We start from the raw sequence: 21877 nt of genomic DNA, 5'->3' as shown, positions 1-21877 counted from the left end.
TTTACCAATTGTTTCCCCAAAACTAACAGGCTGTAAGCAAATGCATCTTTTATTGCTGTGTGCATATTATGCATTATTCTTTTGAAGAAAAAGAAAATCACAGTTTATGCTGATGCACTTCTTACTATCTCTTTGCATTCTTTGACTTGTAGTCCTTCATTATCATGGATAAATGGAACTACACATATAAAAGAATCAAATACGGACTTGATCAGCTCCAGTTGCTTTACATGGGGAAACGTAAAAGCCTGAATACAATTTCCAGTGAACCCTAAGACATGCACTAAACAAAGACTATAAACAATAATGATGTTCAAGAGGCAAGGGGAAGGTGCATGAGGTTCCCATGCAGTTTTACCTGTATATTCGTTTTGAAAGCTGCATGCAGGACAATGTCTATTACAACCTTTAGAAACTTGTGGGCAACTAATCTCATAATCACACAGATTAGAATTGGTAAAAAAAGAATGTTTGCATATTTACTAAGCAGGTGGTTAAATAGATTCGGGGACCATAAAAAACGAGTTCACTCATTAATTTGATTGGAATTAGAGATTCCAAATCACAGATATAACCCTGCTATTCTTTAAATGAACTGTATAATGAAATGTTGCTGAAAACATTGAAATATGGGATCGGATGTGAGAACTTGAAAGGACTAGTGTTCGATAGAGGATATTTGGAATACAAAGTTCAATGTCTATGTCAAATTGGTAACAGAACCCTTTCTACCATGTAACTTTGGGAAACCATTAATTCACTCCCAAGTGTTACTTTTTTAAATATACATGGCTCATATACTAAATAATAATTAAGAAGATCATATAATATACTTTATTTCAGTTTAGATCATATTCAGTACACCATGTCTGAAAATGTTGACTGGATGGAAGCGCTAGCCTTGCTTCAAATGTTCACTTGAATACAGGGATCCATGTGTAGCAAGGTGAACGGTGCCATCTAGTGTACATTTTTCGATATTTTCAGATAAACCCCTAAATTCGAACAACAACAGCGTGTCATCATAAATTGGACACCCATTTCGGTAACCAATTCACAGAGCAGCTTAATATTGATATCAAAAGTGACAGAGACAAACAAGCACCCTGAGGAATATTGCAGTAGATAGGAGCTAGATTGGAACAGTTATCACCCCTACATAATGTGGATTTCCAATTATTTGTGAATGCATAAATCCAGTCAATGCCTTTCCAGAGCATCTCCCTACCTTATTAAGAATGGATCAGAGGTGTTCCTGATCAAGTAGACCAAAATCCACTGGTAAGTCAAGCAGTACTAACAGTCCACTTTTACTTCTGTCCACAATATCTAACATGTGGTTATGTAGATCGAGCAGGGCACTGTGTGTACCATGATTTGGTCAGAAGCCAGATTGTCTAAAATCCAGAATAGAGGTCGAATCCAGATGTTGTTGGAATTGCATTGTGTCTATGTTGTCAACTATCTTTAAGGGGAAATGTGAGTTAGCAATAGGCCTAAAATTAGTAGCGTCTTTGTGATTAAGGTCTACTTTCTTTATCAATGGATTGACTATAACATCCTTAATACTGTCTTGAATGTGGTTATGCTTATATGAAGCATTAACAAACCATGTAAGAAAAGGGGTAACAATGTGCTGCTCTCAAGGATCAGTTCAGAAGGGAAACATCAAAGGGGCAGGAGGTAGGAAGCCTTTTGTTTAGCTCTTCTTCCAATTCTCCACCTGTGGCACCCCTTAAACAGAATTCTGAACAATTCAACACTGGTTTGGGTTCTTTAAAATGAATAGATGAATTATCAGATGGTTCAATATTAGGGGTCTGCAGGTCAACAAGCAGATCTTGCTTGATTTTGTCACATGCAGTGGAAATGTTATAAGCAAAGGCTTCTTGCTTTCCAGCACAGTCTTCTTTGATGGGATTAAAGACATGAGGTTGTACTTTAGGCTTCTTTAACATTTTTAAGAATTCGGAAAGCTTTGTAGTGCTTTTTTGGCACTGTTTATCTGCTCATTAAAGATGTTCTACTTAGTTTCATGAATTGCTAACCTGTAGGTTTTTTCATGGCTTTCCACTCTGTTTTATTGAAGTATGATTTAGATTAATGCCAGGTGTGTTCCTCCTGCCTTTTCTTCTTTTTCAGATCTTCAGGAGTTGGGGTTAACCAACCATTATGGGAAAGTCCATCCCTTACAATTGTTGCTCTCGTAGGTGCTACGTGATCCAACATTTGGGTCATGTGTGTTTTGTATGACACTGCCAAAGTACTCAGATTATCGGAGTCCATAGTAACTTCAGAAAGAGTACTGATGAATCCATTGAGGTTAGAGATTTTAATGTTTTGAATTTCCTGTTAAGGATATTTTTGGATAATTTAGTTATGTACTTCTGATGTACTGGAAGGCGTAATTTGAACTCTAAAAAAAAGTGGTTGAAGCAAATACATGGTTTGGTATTGGAAATGTCAACATCGATATATGGTGTAGCCACCCAGTCTAATAATTTGCCTTTGATGTGGGTAGGATCTTTATTCCAGATTAGGAATTCAATGTTAATCAGGTGTCATTCTAAACATATTGCGTCTTTATCGGCGGCGACTCTATGCCATCAATTTTTAATCCCAGAGTAAATCCCAGAGTACTAGAGTACAATAATATGATTTATTTAAGGGCCCTATAAATTGGATAATATCCTCAATAAAACTGGGTATATCTTCTGTGGGACAATAGAGAATAATAATATTGATACAGCTAATATGATTTGGCTTTAGTTTGAGGCATATCATTTCTCACACTTTCATTCAAAGAACTGCAATTCTTTCCTGGCTATAATGGAAACACCTCCTCCATTAACACGTTTCCAGTTTTGAGAGAAAGAAATCATACTTCTTAGGTGCAGTCAAGCCAAGTTTCCGTATGCTTAAGTCTTTAAGTCAGGTTTCTGTTAGACATAACAGATCAATATAATTTCCCACATCAATAGTATGTTTGTTTAATGACCATTTCTTTAAAGGAGATGCTTTAGTGATTTTTCCAACTAAAGCCTTTATTGGCATCAGAAAACTAGTCAGGGGGCCAACTTGATCAGTAATAATCGTAGAATAATCATAGACAGCGGGAGTCTTCAATCATACCTTTTTTTGGTTATTGGTTTGGCTGAGAATCTGAACCTTTGAACATGATTCCATTCAATTTAAAACATTATTCACAATTGAGAAAACACTGTCAAATGAACAATTCACGAGATAAATAAATAATTACAATTCTCTATGTTCAAAATTACATTAATAACATGTCAGCCATATTAGGCTTCAAAATTACATTAATAACATGTCGGCCATATTAAACTTATTATCATTATACCATTACATCATGATAATCCAGTTTTAAGGCCTGTAGAACATTTACAATTGCATACCTTAATGCATTGGATTCCGCATTGAAAATTATTTCCCATAACGTTTGAGTATCTAGGTCAGTATGAAGTTTAAAATAACGTTTATGATTCTATGTGATATTAATTCTGTACATTCTACCAAAATATGTTTTAAAGTTTCACTCATTTTATTGCAAAGTCGACACAGTGAATTTGTTTGCTCTAGTGGGTGCACTCTTGTTATAATTCCTTTAGTCCACCCCAAATTAAATCCAAAGCGCATGAGTCCTGCACGATGTTGCGGGTTGCGTGATTTCTTCAAGTAGGACTCTGTTACCCCATATCGCTTTAGTGAAAAGGGATTTTGGCTAAAGTCTTTATATTTCAGGCAGTATTCCCTTGTTCTGATCCAGTCGCTTTACCATAATTTTATTTGAGCTCTATTGGGATTAGTTAGGAGCTATTCATGTGTAATGTCAGCATCATGTAAGGATTCAAGCACCTTTGATCTCCAACAGTTAATAAAGGTATCTTGAGCAATGTCAACATAGCCAGATAATATTGCTAATAGGCCGTTGTTTGTATCTCCAAGTACACATTTGCGGTATATGGAACACATCTTCCATTTATAATTAGTGATATCAGGCCTAATTCATGCCTAATTATGGCAATGGGTACACAAGAGGGCAATTTTAGTAAGGACTTCCAATACTTTCCCTCTATTCTGGCCAAATAATTGTCCAATTTCCATTGTTTTGTCTCAGCCCCATTTAGTAAGATGAGGGTTGCTCTCTGCTTATAATATGATATAATCGGGCATATTGAGAATTTACAATATCTACCATTGATAACTCGAGCTTGAGACATAGTCAACACTAATTTCATTTTTAAACTTATTGGATGAGGTAGATCTGCTGGATGATTACTCACATTGACTCCTAAGAAGATGTGACTGGAGACCACCTGCAGTCTTACATTATCAAGATGCCAGCAAATGCTTTGGTTACGTTGTTTCAAATTCCCAAATTGGACTATTTGTGTTTTTTTTTCCGTATTTATTGAAATCATGTTGGTTTGGGCATATTTTTCTAGCGCTTCTAACATGTTTTTCAGTCCTTTAGGTGTTTTGGAGATCAGGACAAGGTTGTTCGCATAGGGCAACCATTTAATTATATGGCCATCCAACATGGGTGAGTCAGTCACAAGATTTGCAAAGCACAAGCCCACATCAGCAATGAAAATATTAAAGAGGGCTGAAGCAAGTATACATCCTTGCTTCAGCCCTCTTGCTGTAGATATTGGAGCCGACAAGGAGCCATTCATAATCTTATTTGAATTGTTGGTTTTTCGTGGAATTCAAGCAACCATTTCAATATATGCCATGGGCATTTACAGTCCATCAATTTTTTAAAGAGAAGTTCTCTCGGCACAGAATCAAAAGCTGTGTGGAAGTCCATGAATGCCATATACAATGGCTGCTTCCTCTGATGCGCATGGGCTATAATCGTGTTCAAGGTTAACAGATTGACACTTGTCCCAAGACCATAAATGAAACCAGTTTGGTATGAGTCTTGCAGTTTTTCATTCGTTAACCACTCTCTTAATACCAAGAGGGCAAAGATTTTACCTGGACAAACAAGTAAAGCTATAGGTCTATAAGAGGTTGGGTCTGTTCAATACACCTTTTTAAAAAGTGGAATTATTATTAATCCTTTCCACAAGGGTGGGATTGACCCCTTACACATGGCTTGAGTGAAAATAAGTTCAAGAATCGTCACTCAGATTTGTGGATTCCTCTTTATCATGGTGTTGTCAAGACCATCTGGTCCGGGGGCCCTGGAGGCACTCCGTTTTGATATATACAACAATATATCAGCCCGGTCAAATGATATTATTTGATCCTGTTTGTTTGTTCTAGCAGTTAACTGACATTCCGGCAATGGTGTTTGATAAGCCCGCTGGTAATATTCAACCTACGATCTTTCCCCAAATGGCATTTATTTGAACAGAGGGTTGAGATTTATATTTCTGCTTCATTTAACATCAACCATATTTCTGCAGATGACTTTGCTACCGTGTATTTTAACATTTGTTCTCCATCCTGTTGACATTGTAAGGCCTTGCTTCCTGGTAGCACATTTTTATAGACCGATCTCAGATGTTTCGACTGAGATGATCTTTCTGGTTGGGGAAGATGTTTCAAGTTGCATATTTTTTGCACAAAGCAGCTTTCTTGTCTTTTAGAGTTCGATCAAATGCATAGAGATATTTGTAGCCATACTGTCGATCACTAATTTTTACTTGTACATATTTCTGCATTGATGTCACTTAGCATTTGTCTTGATGAGTTGCTAAGGAATTTTCAAAATCCACTAGAGATGTTTCTGTCCATTTGAGGCGGTTTCTCGCATTGTTTTTGATCTTGTAGCCACCATGACCAGGTTAAACACAGCTGACTGTCATCACTCAACTCGCTCAGTGTTATGACTAGAGAATTTACTCTGTCCATAAAACTTTGATCAGTGTATATGTAGTCGATCGTAGCCTGGAGGGGTCCTCTTCGCCATGTGTGTTGGGACGATATGTCATCCTGTATGGCACCATTGAGCATGAGATATTGCCTCTTCGCCATTAGGTTGCTCCATCTAACATCCTCAGCCTTTTTCTGGTTTCCTAATTTGGGCAAAATGCGGAGATTTAAATCTCCTGCAATTAAGATGTGATTTATATTCCTCTCCAGATCCAAGTAGCCAGGGATTGTTTCAATGTGATTAAGAAGGGCAACGGGCAGCAGGTGAGCTCTGCCCAAATAGATATTTATTACATCAATTGTATGGATGTCTTTCTCAATTTCGACAACTTGTATGTATGGAGTAGGTGACCTACATGAGTAAGCATTAAACTTCTTTGAGCTTTTCGTAGCTACTAATAGTCCAGCCATAGGACTCCCTCTCAGGTGTGCCATAGCTGAAGTTGTTAGCACATTGAAGGCATCCCATACGGGCGTATCTACCAACCAAGTCTCCGGGAGAATCATGATGTCATACCTATCTAAGTCACTATCACTTGAATTAATACAATGTCTGAATTCTCGCATGTTCCAGGAACCTGAGTACCATTTTGCCGGTCAGCACCATAGACTCTCAGGGACTTGTTTGATTTACACTGATCGTCGCTCATATTCAGGAGGCTGTGGTCCTGCTTCAGGATGAAGCCTAGCTCGTATAAGGACATTCTTGCTCCCCACAAGCTGTTTAGCACTACGCCAGATCGAATGAACAATTGAGCCTTTGTTAGATCAAGGTCATCCAAAAACTCCACTGCATCAATGTCTGATGACGCTATGTCTTTCAAACTTGCGATTTCCATGCATATGTTTAATATACTTGAGTAATTTAAGTCATATTTGGAGTAAGGATGCTCACGGCATTCGATTAGAAGACGATGACAATTCATATACTTTTGTTGTTTGCCAGTTAAAGGGAGCAAACAGTTCCTGTTCACTGAATTCCATGAGGGTGTTTGAATTTTCTGGGTCGTCAATTTAGCGCCAGAAAATGAAGTTGGCTGGGCCTGTAATTTTTGTTGCCCAACTGATGATGAAGAAGGTCCTTTCAATATGGGCTCATAAGAAGAAACTGGCAAATGTGTTACACTATTTTCCACGTGATTGTTGGCCATACCCTGATTTCAACCCATGTACTGGGCTACCGATTTCCTTATCTCATTGCGCGTTTGTTCAGTTGTCAGGGCAACAGATTTTAATGTTGCGGTTGATGTCACTTCATGAGGTCTTGTAATTTTATATGTTGTAAGTTCGCTAAAGGCTGAGAATTGCGTTCTGATAAATGGGTTTGTGCAGATAATGCAATTAGATTGTCCAACGGTTTGTGATTCAAAATAGGCGAGGTGGCATTCTGTGAGCCTCAGGTAACTGTGGTTGTGTTCCTTTGTTTCTCAGGGCAGTCTGGGCTTCCTGATTTCTCTTGTTTTACATAGAGTAGTTAAGGCTTTGATAAACCGCCTTGTGTTTGTTTTTGTTTTAGACAATTTTTGGACCTTCCCCATTCTTTTTGTTTTCAGTATCTTCAGTACATTTATATTTTCCTTCACTTCCAACGCAGGTCCTGCTTTAGCAAACATGTTGAATGCAGATTGCAATGGTATCTTTTCCTGCCCATTCATTTTACATGAGGGTGGATGGGCAACTAAATTAGCACCCTGTCGACTCTCATCAGCCACAGATCGGCTATAGGGACGCTCGCCAGCTTATTGTGCTTAGGCTGGTGTCTTTCAATTGGATTTCGGTCCGTGCGTCTATGCAAGATAGTGGGAGTCTTCACGTGATTCAACTCATTATTTTGTATCATAATTTCTTGTGCATTATCTTCATTCTGCGTGCCTGCATTAGTTTGGCTACAGTGCCTGAAGAATTAATACGTTTTAACGGGACCATTCGCATCATCGCGGTCTCCAATGGACTCTTTATGACTAGCCAATTGTGTAAGGATAATTGTTTGATGATTAATGTTTTGATCCAATGCCTCGCGTAGTCTCGCTATGGCCAGTAAGGCAGTATTCATTGCAGAAAGTGTGTTGTTCACCACAGGTAAATCAGTTTGTGAAATCTGAAGGTTGCATTGATCTTCAGTTGGTTGTTTTGCACTGCCTGCTTTCGAGGTAGGATTGAATCTTTCATGGAGTGGGGGAATAAATGACAACGAGTGAGTGGACGAAGAAGTATAGAGTGGCCAAATATATTGGGTGATTGCCAAAGAGTATGCTCCCCTGGTGTATTGTGCACAGAAATTGACTGATTCGGTGGCAGTGAGGGCGTCGTCTCAGGTGTTCTCTGCCTTTGGCCACATATCCTTATCCATTTCATCATAATTGAATTAGGTCACCTGTGTTCGAATGGACACATACAACCTCGGGGTCAGCACAAGTACTGTTATTTGAGTTCATAAACTAATGCTTCGTCATCAACCTGGCCTACTATCGTCAAGGCGCTATAGGCTTCACAAATGTATGTTGAGCAGCCACAGTACACAGGTTTGGCTTATTATTCCCATGACTCGCCTCACCGAATCCCACGCTAGTAGGCACGGGGTCACAGTGCAGATAAGCTGCCTCGGTCGTTATGTCTGATAGTCCTGACTCTATATCCAATGAAGTTGTAGCTGCGTGTTCGGATTCTTTCCACGGTGTATTCTTATCAGTAATTTGAGTGCATGAGTTAAGAAGCTTGCTTGAATTGGAGTTTTTTTCGACTACAAGTGTGTTTCACGTTCTGCCAGCTTTGCAGTAAGTGCGTATGTCATTTCCCATTGACATAGAACGTCGGCGTGATTTCAAAAGAGAGTATTTTGTCAGTCGCTGCTACTAGCATTTTATTTTTGCCGCAGCTTGTTTGAATGGGGGGTTTCAATAATTTGTTTATATGGTGGCATACCAGATTTCAAGGAGTACTGAGTTGAAGTCATGGTGAGGAAGTAATTTAAACTGGTGCTGATCAAGTCGTGTTAGTTTTCCAAACGTTTTTTTTTCCACAAGCGTTTGGGTCAAACAATCAATCAAAGATAAAAATGTTTTGTTTGTTTGTTTGTTTTTATTACTTATATTGCGCACCAGATCCAGGGGTAACCACGCGCATTTTATAAGACAGCTCGAAGCTTAGTTACAAGATCACATGGCAAGTAGAGCAACACGAATAATATACAGCAAAATATACAGGAATATACAGCAAGTAAAAAGTGTAAAAGCATGTATTTACAGTCCTAAACAGAAATTCCTCGGCTTGAGTAAGTCCAGGCAGTAGATGATCTAAAGTGTGTCTGCATTTTTGATCCACGTTATAAGGTTGTGTCGGAAAGTGAGGTAGGGTTGGTGTACAACTGTTACCTTGTTTCTCACACGGTTTCCTTTCTCTATCGTTAGCTCAAGGAGCCCATGCAAGAATGTAATAGTAAGCAGTTGTAAAGAAATGCTTTACAGTTGATATCATGCCACGTTTCAGCCTCTAACCAAGCAATTCGCGTAATCACGCGTGCAACACAAGGTACAAAAATGTTATTGGAGCTTGTGCAATTTGGCATCAAGGTGAATCATACAAAGCTCGCCACAGAGCGAAAGTAAATTGGGTTTAACCTAACGTAGCCAATCCAGCCCAAGACAGCCACAGGCAGCCCTTGACAACCAGGGTTCTCAACAGCACGCACAATGGTGCGGGCGCTGGGGGTGATATGGTGTTCTGGGTAAGGTGGGAGGGACTTGAGAACTTGGACTAATATCCAGGATATTAGAATTCCACTGAAAACATAGGACAGAGCAGAGGTTGAAGCAATGCAGCCACAGACAGCCCTTGATAACAGGTCTTCTCAACAGCGCGTGTCTTCAATCCTACACTCAGTAGCCATAAAAATATTTGTTTCGGTGAGGCCGACCGGCGGTACTGCCATGCACATCCAATAAGACACAGCCCAACTAGTTAACGGAGTAAAATGAGATCTGCTCTTCTAAATGAGGTATCAAAACTGTCTCTGATGACGAGAACAAAAGTACCCCATTAGGGGCAGGAGAAGGTGTTATACAGTAGCCATTGGACTGAGAAGAAATGGGTATGGGACTGTTCCTTTGCTCGTTAATTTACCGACTGACAATAGTCTCCCATGTAGCTGTCCACACAGCTAAAAGTAGGCTGACTTCAGGATGGTGGCCCATAACTGTTTTAATACACAGACGGTGAAGCATGGATAATCTGGAGGACACAGATAAATAACACATGTAGGGAGCCTTTGCAGCCAGCCAAACAGCAGTTCGATGCTCCAAACGCCCAACACGAACTGGCAGAAACCGCCCTTAGATTAGAAAACAGCCACAGGGTTGATGGTACAGGTAGTCTCAAATCTAGGCAAATACAATCTCGTGTTAATGCAATCGAAATAACAGTTCTGCAAACCAATAACGTCCGTCCCCCACACTCCCCACCAGCCACAACAAAATAAAGGCACAGTCCTATAGTACGTAGCAAGCTCTAGTTGTCTCCGGGCGACCTTGTTAGATGTCGATCTTGTCAGCTATTTATGAATGTGTCTTGGACAATAGACCTTTTTAGGTTATGCATGCTGTGTTGAAGGTGATGTGAGATTGGAGGTTTAACCAGTATAGTTCCTTGAGAAAGGGGGAAATGTGGTCAGCTTCTTCATTCCTGTGATGAGTGACACTTCAGCCACAATGCTAATCAACCTGCACATCTTAAGATACATGTTGACACACCGAAAATGTCCAGTATTAGACAGCATAGGATTTCCGATCACTACCACACTCTGCCTGCTCCCTGGAGATGAATCCAGTGCCCACAAAGGTTGCTATCTCAATTTAGCAATTCTTTTTTTTCCGGTGTTGCACCAATGAACTACTTTAGATACATGTCAGAAAGGTCTCTTAATACGAGCATAAATCACTGGATCATTTCAGATCTGTCGGTCTTAAAAAGTAGTTACAGCGCCTCTGAAGAAAATCCTGTTCCTAGGTGGACAAGGTGAATTGAAAACGTCGCCTATTGCAATCTAGTAAAAGAGGTGCTATCAGCAAAACAATTTTGATTTCCTCACAGAATATCTAAAGAATCTTTTAACCGTGCTGTTTTTTAAGATACACCAGAAACAGACAATACTTTAACATGGGACTGATAACGCCAGGGCTGTCAATGTGTCTGTGATTGTATAGCCTCTTTCTCTAATCTAAAATTAGAATTATTTGGGCATCTATTGCTGCAGAGGTTAGAGTGAGTGAGACTCCCATATTCTGTCACACGAAAACATCTTAATAATATCGATTATCTCTCTGGTTTAAATGGTATTGCTAGGGTTAACCAGTTAAAGCCTTCATACTTATTTATTGATCAGTCCAGAGCACGAATCCTGAGATGGGCCTAGTACCCAGAACACTTAGCATGGTGCAAAGTGACTTTGCATTGCAAAAATACACTTTGCACTGGGCCTAATTCACAGAGCGGACCAAAGCGACGTTGCACTGAATATATACACTTTGCAACGCGCTAAATGAGCCTAATTCACAAAAACGCAATAAGTAGCACAGTAGTGAAAAGTCACTTTGCACCACGCTAAACGATCTCTGAATTACGCCCTATTGATTTTCAGACTACGAACTTTGACCAATTATTAATACCACTTTGCAAACAGGCATAGGAACTATCTACCAAAAGGAGACCTTGGTCCCACAATCATTAAAAATACCCAGGTAGATTCTACAATGCTGGTGACCTTCAGGCCTTACTCAAAATTCCACTTTGTTGGTAAAATCTTGCAAGTGGAGGTAACTCATTAGCTGTTCAGTTAATTAGAATTAGAAGGTCCTTTGTCGCCTGTATGTCTAGCTTTCCTCCTGTAAGTACTACAGAAAGAGACCATGCTTTCACTGATCTTGACCTTTGACATAGGGAAAGACTGGATTCCTTCACTTTGTAAGATTTGTCATCAGAGGTTGACTTTATAGACCATGTCCTAATGACTTACCTGAGGGAAATCTGGGTATTAAGGTCCCACCTCTAGCTTGGATTTACCTTGTCCTGAAGGACTGATTGTGGGAGAGTCCAGAGCCAGGCATTCAATATCAGCCAGGCACCTGGTTCCCTGTGCGGTACTGCAGGGTTCATCTCTCTCTCTGTTTTTCAAAACCTCTATCTATCCCTTTGCCTGGATCATGAATAGATTTCATCCAGAGTGTCAATTACGTGCTGATTACACCCAGGTCCAGAGTGATCCATTTGGTGTTTCCCTAGATGTTGTATGGGTGTTGACTGTCCGTGGGTGGTGTAGTGCTGAATGCAGGACAACTCTCCTCACCTTAATGGTGATACAATAGAAGTCATACTGCTCCCCAGTGTATTGTCATTCCAATGGCTCTGCCATTTTTCCAGTGGAGTCAGTCTGGAATTTGGATGTTGCCTTTTTTTTGTAACGTCAGGGTCTGTGTCATGCTACATGTAAGCCACCACAAACTTATGTGGTGATGTTCAGATTATTATACTGAATATTTCTGTAAAAAATCGTTATCCAAATTACAAACAACCCAGAAACAGTCTCCTGGTCTATTTTTCTTTAGAATAAATCTGGCCGGTATGCCATTGCTCTGGCTTCTTATGGAGGACGACACACATTCACATTCTTTGACATCGACAGTGATAATGCTCAGTCCTGCCTCCTAACTACAGTTTCGTAATATAGTGAAATGTTATGTTCCAGACTTTGCAGCTGAAGTGAAAAAATTTAAATACCCGAGAGAAGGGGTGGGTGTGCAATTTCTTAAGGTGAAAGGAAGTCGTCTGTGGAATCCCTTCCCCAGAATATCAGGAATAGCCCATCATTGTATAATTTCAGAACTAGATCACACAACCCTTTCAATCTATTAATACAAGTACACAATATCTAGTTGACTGTCATTTGGGAAATTGCTCCTATCCCTTCTTTCTTTTTTAAGATCAGTGCAATTTGGACCACCAAACGATGTGTGTCAATGTGTATCGATGTATTTTATATTTTGCACGCTTCTGTATATGCATTATAATTTTGTGTTCTGTATTTCCATTTAGCGTTTGAAAATGGGTCTCCCGGTTAATGCTCAAGGCATTTTTGGAATGTTATTTTATACAGGCATTTAAACCAAGCACACATCCCGTTGCCTGAGTAGGACTGATGCTCATTCTCCACTAATCTTGTCCATCAATGTGGAAAAAGGAAAGTCTCCCACGTGAATTACTCTTAGTAGAGGTGTGGCATGCTTCCACTGGATTTGTAATACATGTATTATTTGGAAAGAATATATAATTTCTGCATTCAGCTAGTTTTCAAAAATGTTCCAGGCAGTGCTTACGATATTTCCATACTGTTTTACTTCACTTGTTCTTTTTAATGTTGTGTATTTATTGAATTGATGCAGAAGAACGACAATGAAGGGATAAGCATTGTAATGTCTAGGAGGAAGTAAGAAGAACGAAAATGGGAGGAGGCACAAGGAGATTTAGGGACAGAGAGAAGAAGTAGTGAAGAGAACAAGTTGGAGTGCAGGTCACTAGTGAGGAGAGATAAGGGGGCGCAAGACCATGCAGACATTTGAACACAAGACAGAGAAAGTTAAAAAGGAGGTAAATAGTCACATAAAGTATTATTATTATTATCAGGGGCACACTGGCAAGCAGGGTAAAGAAGCAATTGTGCCCAGGCTGGCTGGGCTGTTGCCTAGAGGCCAGAGCTCTAAAATGTAATATAAGTAATTAAAAAAGACAAAATCTAGGTCCTTTTTCAGCTGACAGCAGCAATTCCTTTGTCATGTTCTTTCTCTGACGGGAAATGGACTCGCTTCGCTTAAGGCCTACCAAAGCCTGGGCTGGCAGGCCTTTAAATGCCATGTCCGCCCCTCTGCTGGGGCGTGAAAGCCACAGAAGACTGTAAACTAAGGTGGTCATTCAGAGTTGTGCACATGTTTTAATACCGCTGGAGAATGTTACCAGCTGCAACTATGGTATTACTCGAAATTCACCCTACTAAAGGTTTACCACCAGCACAGATGATATTTTTGGGATACCTCCAGTGCTATTTCAGATACACCACCCCCGATGGCGGTAAGGTAAAAACGTTTTCCTAACATTTCTTGAGCCATTTTCAGCATCAATGTGAAGCTGCATCAATGAGAAATGGACTATGTATAGTAGTGGCACATGCCGCTGCTTTTGATTTTCTTTATGAACATAAGAGTCAATGCTGGCCCTTTTATGCGTTATAAGGGTAAGCTGGTGAGAGGAGGTTATCAGAGATGCCCACCTTTTCAACCCCTCAACATGGACATTTGTAAAAACTTGTTTCACCCTACTAAAAGGAAGCACCCGTGCTTCCGTTTTGCACAGTAAAAGAAAGATTTAAAACATGTGTGTCCTGTTTGGATTTTTTGACGGTGGAGGTACCAATAAGTGGATTTTAATCAAAACACAACTGAAAAGTGTGCAAAAGTCTGCCTAAAATACCACCCCTGGTCTTCCCATGGAATACCACTGATGGTATTTGATCAAGCCCTGATTTGGGTGGACATTAAAATTAATGGTATTTTACAAAAGAACGAACAATTGACTGTTATCACCCAACTCTGAATGACCCCCAAAGTCTGTGATCATTTTTCATTGTTTTGTCCAGAACAATCTTCTCGTACTTGACCAACAAAAGACACACATGCAAATCAACACCAGATTCGGAAAAACAGATACAAAGTGACATGTACACAGGTACATCCTTCCACCCATACTTTACACTGTCACAAATACACTAACAAAAATGTACCCGGACACAGAAATTGAAACACACACACACTCCACCATATTTGAAAACACACATCAATACAATAGGTCACTCTTGGTCAGTCTCCATCACCAAGTCCAAGGCGTAGTCCCCTTTCAGTTTTCTCTGCTTTCATGAGTTGAAATATTGTACCATATGTCCCCTCGCCGTCTTTTGCTCTGCAATATGCATGTGCAAACACAAAGTTGCAATCACTATCAAGTCCCCGACCACGGCTTCTTGTCGTGTCTGGCAGAGGCTGACTGACAAATCAAGGTGGTGTACTGTCTAACTGTAAGTTAGGGCAACAGGAGGTGGTGAGGGGCAAGGAATGGGCATGTGTGATGGGCAATTAAAGGGCACATATGCAAGGCAAGGAATTGGTGACTGAACAATGCGGGCAAAGGAAGAAGGTGCATGTAAGGTAAGGGAAGGGGATTGAACTAATAGTTAAAGGATGGAGGAAAAGGGGAATGGAGGTCAAGGGAATGACACAAAAGGATGATGAGTAAGGAGAATAGGGAAAATGAGACTGAGGTACACATCTGGAATTGTCGGTCAACAGTTTCACTGTTGCTGAGATCTATGTCTGAGCTGCATGCCACTGCACCTGCCTGTGGGACTGGCTTGAGCCCCTTTCTTCTTTTTAACTAATTGATGTATAATTGCTTCATGAACCCAATAGCCATTCCCAGCGTGACCTGTGCTGTTCTATCTTATCTTAAAGGTCAATATTGGTCGGTAATTCAATGTGTGGGATATATTGACCGACTCAGATTTGCTTTACCACATAACTTTGCTGCATTGGTGCAAGAAACAGCAAACTGGCTGTGCTAACTCCTGTGAGCACCAGGATCTCAAAATTGTGTTTTTACAACCACCAAAGAAAATGGCTGCATCACCCTGCCACACACATTTCAGATGGGGAGGAATAGAGTACACACCACACTAGTGTGCCAGTGTGCACTGCAATGTTTAACATTGAATTAAGTGAAATAGGCAACATTGCCTTGCTGAAAACTCAAAAATTCCCTTTAAAATGACACCTTTTTCAACCTTTAAAAATGCAATTTTGAGGCTAAATCCATCCATGTCCTATGAAACTGCTGTGATTGAAAAGGCCCGCCCATACCCAGGGAGAAGTCATCGTGCATTAGCAAAACCAAGTCTAGTTCCTGAATGACAGGCCCAGTCATTTTAGCTTGGAAAGAAATCAACCAGGGGCTTTGTTTTCAGTTTACATAGGAAACACATCTATTTGCTTTGCAGAAGTATCTAAAAATAAGCTGTTCAGTGAAAGACTCCAAATAGCTGAGCCATGCCTGTTTAAATGTATCCGTGCTGCAGAAAAACTCCAGCATTCAAGAGAATAACCATAGCTGTATTGCAGTGTGTGAATTTGCCAGAGATGAAAATTGAATTTAGAAGAAAGAAATGTTAGCAGTTTTTAAACACATGTGGTAAAATGGGCATTGCTGAATGAAGAAAATTGGCCTATTTCAAAGTAAATTGTTGAGTGAGGGCCAGCTTACTTAGCAATGTAAAGGGATTATGTGGCTGGTGATAGTACATGCATAGGCTATTTTTATTCCACTGGTTTGTTAAATCAAGACTCAGAAATCAGGGAATAAAGACGTTTAAATCAACTGAGCTTTGGTGGCAAGCTCCAAAAAAATCCTGATCTTCCATGTATTCCAGCCCTGTAACTTCCTCTAGGAAGTGAAGCACACCATAAACCTCCAGGACACCAAAAGTGCTAATTGCCAACTTGAAAAGCTTGGTATGGGACAGGACAATGGGAGTTCACAAGCTCATCAGACATTCGTCTGTGCTCCAGGCTGGGACAATAGTAGTCTTGGGACACTCGCCTGTCAAGTGTGAAGCGCAATAAACCCTTCAATTAAGAGAGAGGCCCCCATCCTGCTTGGAAGAAACTGCCAGTTGGTGTTAGCTGGGAAGAAAAAAAATGTCAGACAATGGCTCCCATTTGTCTTAAGACTATCTTATAAAGAACTGTAAAAAGACTTATATTTCAGCTATCAAAATTGGTAAAAATGTAGAATTTTCACAGCGTAAAAGTGGAATTGTGGGCTGTGTTTGAAAACTTGGTAGAATGTCGTGACACACTCTGGACAGAAATGGTGATATATGTTGTATTACCAGAAAAGCACCCATGCTGTAAATGTCAAATTTTGTACATACATCCCTGGGTACAATTCGCATCTGTGTAAAAAATTGGGGAATTGTGGGCCAAATCTTTAATGTGTAAAATTACCAAAAGTTGTCAGAAAGGCGAAACAAGGTTGCACAGACTGGAGGTTGGACTAATCTGTGCTGCAAAAAATATGTAACCTGTGTATCTGATTTGCTAAGAGGTGGCAACTGTATAAATATCTGTTTTGGGCAAAATTTCATAAAGTAAATGTGGGAGTTTCTAGATACAGCAAAAAAATCACCTCATAAACATGACATCCTTTTCCTAAAATGCAATCAGCGAAGAACTAGGCGGAGACTTCTACCCTTGTCCTATCCTATCTTTAGAGGTGGGCATAGTGAATCCGCCCATATACTGTAATGATGTCATCTGGCATTATAAATAAGTGCCCCTGACTAGCACTCAAAAGACACTGATTCCTGACTCTCTTCCTGAATTTCTGCATAGCGTCCAGTTCTTGTTTCCTTCATCCTGTTTTGTTCCTGATTCCAGATTTTCTTTTCAAAGCCAAGGCCTATGAATTGCTGACCTCATTCCCAGAAAGGCCTCAATCTGAAACCTCCATTCTAAAATCCCATTACCCAAACTTTGGGAAGCAACTTGGCTTGCCACTCACTGCATGCTGCTGCCATCCAGCTGATCTGTAGGATCCAGTAAACAGAAGTGCTACCCGGAATCCAGTCCAGGCCCACTGATTTTGTCCGGCTGTTCTGTGTTAGACAAGATCTGTGTGGTGATCCAGAGCGCTGGCTGTCCAAAATCCAAATTAAAAGTGGACTGTGAGTATCAATAGGAACCATAGAACTACAGCATAACTTGCCTTGCCTTGTCCTATCCCAATCTCTAAACCATCCTATCCTTACCTTAATAACTTGTAACATTTTAAAAATACTTATTGCAACCCTGTCACTGATTTTCTTGCTAAACGCCATTTCTTTAGTCATTTTTATCTTGTCTTTTAAATCCTAAGCCATCAACCCTATTTCGAGTGATCGGACTGGTTCCGCCAGGGTGGGCTCTGGGGAACTAGGGTTGAACTCATGAATCAACCCTGGAGCTTACTGTGTTCCTCTTTGGTATTCTAGCCTGAATGCTCTAGCATAGAGTAAAACTGGTCTTGTCCAAACTGAATTTCTTTTCTGTTTATACTACCCGAGTTTTCTAAAAACGCCTATTATTCTACATTGCATATCTCCCTCAGTTTAATAGCTAGAGACTTCATTTCACCTCATGATTAAACCTAAGATCTACAGCTACCCCCAACAACAAAAAAACACACTCCAAATAACCTTTTATCAAAAACCGTTTGGTTAATTTCAGGCAGGAATGAGCATTTTTGCAAAGTTTTACACGTGTTATTTTTAATATCAATTGTTTTAAACCTTTCATTCATTTTTGAATTGCATGTTTTTGCTCAATCTATTGCTTATGATTGCTTGTAACTTTCCAGTGTTGCTACATTAGAGAATTGTACTGATTTAAGGATTTTCGCACACATTCATTGTTTTATTCAGCCATTTCCGAATGCCATTTTAACATTGCAAGGGTTTCAAATCCGTTTTTCTCTCTTCTTTGGGGAGGGAAGGTTGGATTCGAATTGCGTTTCTTATTCCTCATTCCTGATGACCTGCTGCTTCCTTATATGTATTTAGAATTGATTATTTGTGGGTTGAGGAATATTGCAGGGGGAAATCCTAACTTGAGTGCTATCTTTCCCAAAACTCAAAAGTGTCTCTAATCTCTGGTGTTTTCTATCTGTGTTGCTAAAGGGTTAATTTAAGTGCATTGCCTACATTCCTATTCTTCTTGTCACCTCGTTGGTGATTGCTGCCGCATATATTAAAAAGTGTATGATTTTCTTGAATTTTAAATAAATAAATAAATAAAGATTGCCTTTACCAAACAGCTTGGTTCCTGGTCCATATACTGTAATGATGTCATCTGGCATTATAAATAAGGCCCCTGACTAGCACTCAAAAGACACTGATTCCTGACTCTCTTCCTGAATTTCTGCATAGCGTCCAGTTCTTGTTTCCTTCATCCTGTTTTGTTCCTGATTCCAGATTTTCTTTGCAAAGCCAATGCCTATGAATTGCTGACCCCATTCCCAGAAAGGCCTCAATCTGAAACCTCCATTCTAAAATCCCATTAACCAAATTTTGGGAAGCAACCTGGCTTGCCACTCACTGCATGCTGCTGCCATCTAGCTGATCTGTAGGATCCAGTAAACAGAAGTGCTACCCGGAATCCAGTCCAGGCCCACTGATTTTGTCCGGCTGTTCTGTGTTAGACCAGATCTGTGTGGTGATCCAGAGCGCTGGCTGTCCAAAATCCAAATTAAAAGTGGACTGTGAGTATCAATAGCAACCATAGAACTACAGCATAACTTGCCTTGCCTTGTCCTATCCCAATCTCTAAACCATCCTATCCTTACCTTAATAACTTGTAACATTGTCAGAATACTTATTGCAACCCTGTCACTGATTTTCTTGCTAAACGCCATTTCTTTAGTCATTTTTATCTTGTCTTTTAAATCCTAAGCCATCAACCCTATTTCCAGTGATCGGACTGGTTCCGCCAGGGAGGGCTCTGGGGAACTAGGGTTGAACTCATTAATCAACCCTGGAGCTTACTGTGTTCCTCTTTGGTATTCTAGCCTGAATGCTCTAGCATAGAGTAAAACTGGTCTTGTCCAAACTGAATTTCTTTTCTGTTTATACTACCCGAGTTTTCTAAAAACGCCTATTATTCTACATTGCATATCTCCCTCAGTTTAATAGCTAGAGACTTCATTTCACCTCATGATTAAACCTAAGCCATTGTTACCCGGATTTTTTGAAAAAGGGGTGTTATACGAGTGGTGTATCTCTCAAATATTGAACCTATATATATAACAAAATAGGCATTTAAGTTGTGCGCTGCATACTAGGCTGAGACCAGGGTGTATCGCCTGATTGAAATACTTAACAATTGGGTCACTTCTGTCCCCTTCTTGAATATCAGAATTACCACTGATCACTTCCAGGAAGGGGGTGTAGGTCCCTGTGACTTATTAATGGGCATTTTACATTTTAAAAGGCTAAATGTATAGGGAACTGTCTTCTTTTGAATTTGAAAGGCATGTTTGTATCAGATAGAATGAGAAGTATGCACGGTATAAGAACAGTATCTAATATCCATCGATAACACAGGCCTCTATGATGTGTATTTGTCGACACTTAATTGTCAAACTTGTTCCACTGCAGAGTCCCTGTGATGGCATAAGATTGCATAGTAGCATAATTACAGCACATACTTTTAGTCTTAGCTCATGAAGAGGCATCCGTCTGACAGCATTTTGCCCTGTGTGAAAAAAAGTGAGCGGGAAAGAAGTAGCTCACATTTTTTCGGAATGTTTGCCATAGTGGAAGGTGAAGGTACCGCGTAGAAGCATGCTCATTCATTTTGTTAAAATGATAGTTGTTGTTATATTGAAAGGGCACACAGAGGTGCACTTTGCCATTTGGACAGCAGAGTGCAACCTAACACTGATAAATTGCATCAGCTGAGTACAGAAACATACCCAAGCATTTTATATATATAGAAGATAACTGTTTCAATTCCTACTTCACTTATATTGATTCAGGTTGCTTTATCATGTAACTTGGGGCTTTGAAAGTGCACACAGTTATACAGACTAAGATTTCATAGTATGTTTTAATAATAATTATGATCTTAGTTTATTTCTCTGATGTATTTGTCTCAGGATACAGATGATTAATAGGCTTACGCATTGTAAATACATTGGCGGTTTCAAAAACATGTTTATTGAACAGTATACTAGTTTAACCCATGAATAACAACTTATATTGAAGATGGAATAAGAGATGAAGTCTCCCCTGCTTTATGAATTGAAAGCTGTGTAACCAGTAAGAACCCAAGCCCCACCTTTCCCACTTCATATATTATGTGAGGCCGAAATCATCACTTTTTATCACTGTTACTTAGTTCCCTTAACTATCTGTAGAGAAAGCCTCACTCATATTGGTGTATACTCTACAGCGTTACTCTATAAATAATTGTAACAATTATGTGAAGCATACTTGTGAGGATGCAGGATGACATGTGAGGTTCTTATGTTGTGGTGGTGGGCACTCAGGGTGCAGGTATGGGTTTTTGTGGGCTATGGATGTAGGTATGGGTATTTTGACATGCTAGCTCATGTTTGACTCTGAGAACAAACACAGACCTCCTGGTTTATTTATTTATTTATTTTATTTATTACATTTGATACTCACCCAGACCCGCGGGTATCACGGCAAAAATTTAATAAATTGTAGCATTTTTATACAGGGTTACAGTTATCATCCAATAGAACATATTTTATACTGAAATGCATATAAATCATGTAATCACCTTTCTTATACTAAGTTCCAATCGGTCAAAGTAGCAGGTCACATTTTGTTAAAACACTAGTTGCAGATCTAGAGGTGACCCCTAGCGGTGCATGAGGGCCATGGGGCTACGTTTGCTGTTTAGATTACAAAAAAGGGGGTAAACCAGAGGCATTCTATTAGATTAATATTTATTAAATAACCAGGTTTTCGCTGCTTTTTTTAATCTTAGTAGGGAGTCCTCATTTTTGATACTAAGGGGTAGTGTGTTCCAGTGTGATGGGGCTAGGACTTTGAAGCTGCTTCCTCCTGCCCTACTGTATTTGTATTGAGGAACTTCCAGGAGGGCCAGTTTATTAGATCTCAGTGTCCTACAGGAGATTTTTTTTCTTGATGGTGTTGTTGAGGTAGCTAGGCGCTTTGTTGGTGATGCATTTATAGATAGTGGTGAGTGTTTTGAAGAAGATTCTTGCTTCAATTGGCAGCCAGTGGTTTTCTCTTCTGATGCTAGATATATGTTCTGACTTCTTTATACCTAGAGCCGCTCTAAGGGCTTTGTTTTGTAAT

Source organism: Ambystoma mexicanum, chromosome 6p, assembly GCF_040938575.1.
Source record: "Ambystoma mexicanum isolate Mex_15411 chromosome 6p, UKY_AmexF1_1, whole genome shotgun sequence".
Classification (NCBI taxonomy): Eukaryota; Metazoa; Chordata; class Amphibia; order Caudata; family Ambystomatidae; genus Ambystoma; species Ambystoma mexicanum.
This window is presented reverse-complemented; position numbering follows the sequence as displayed.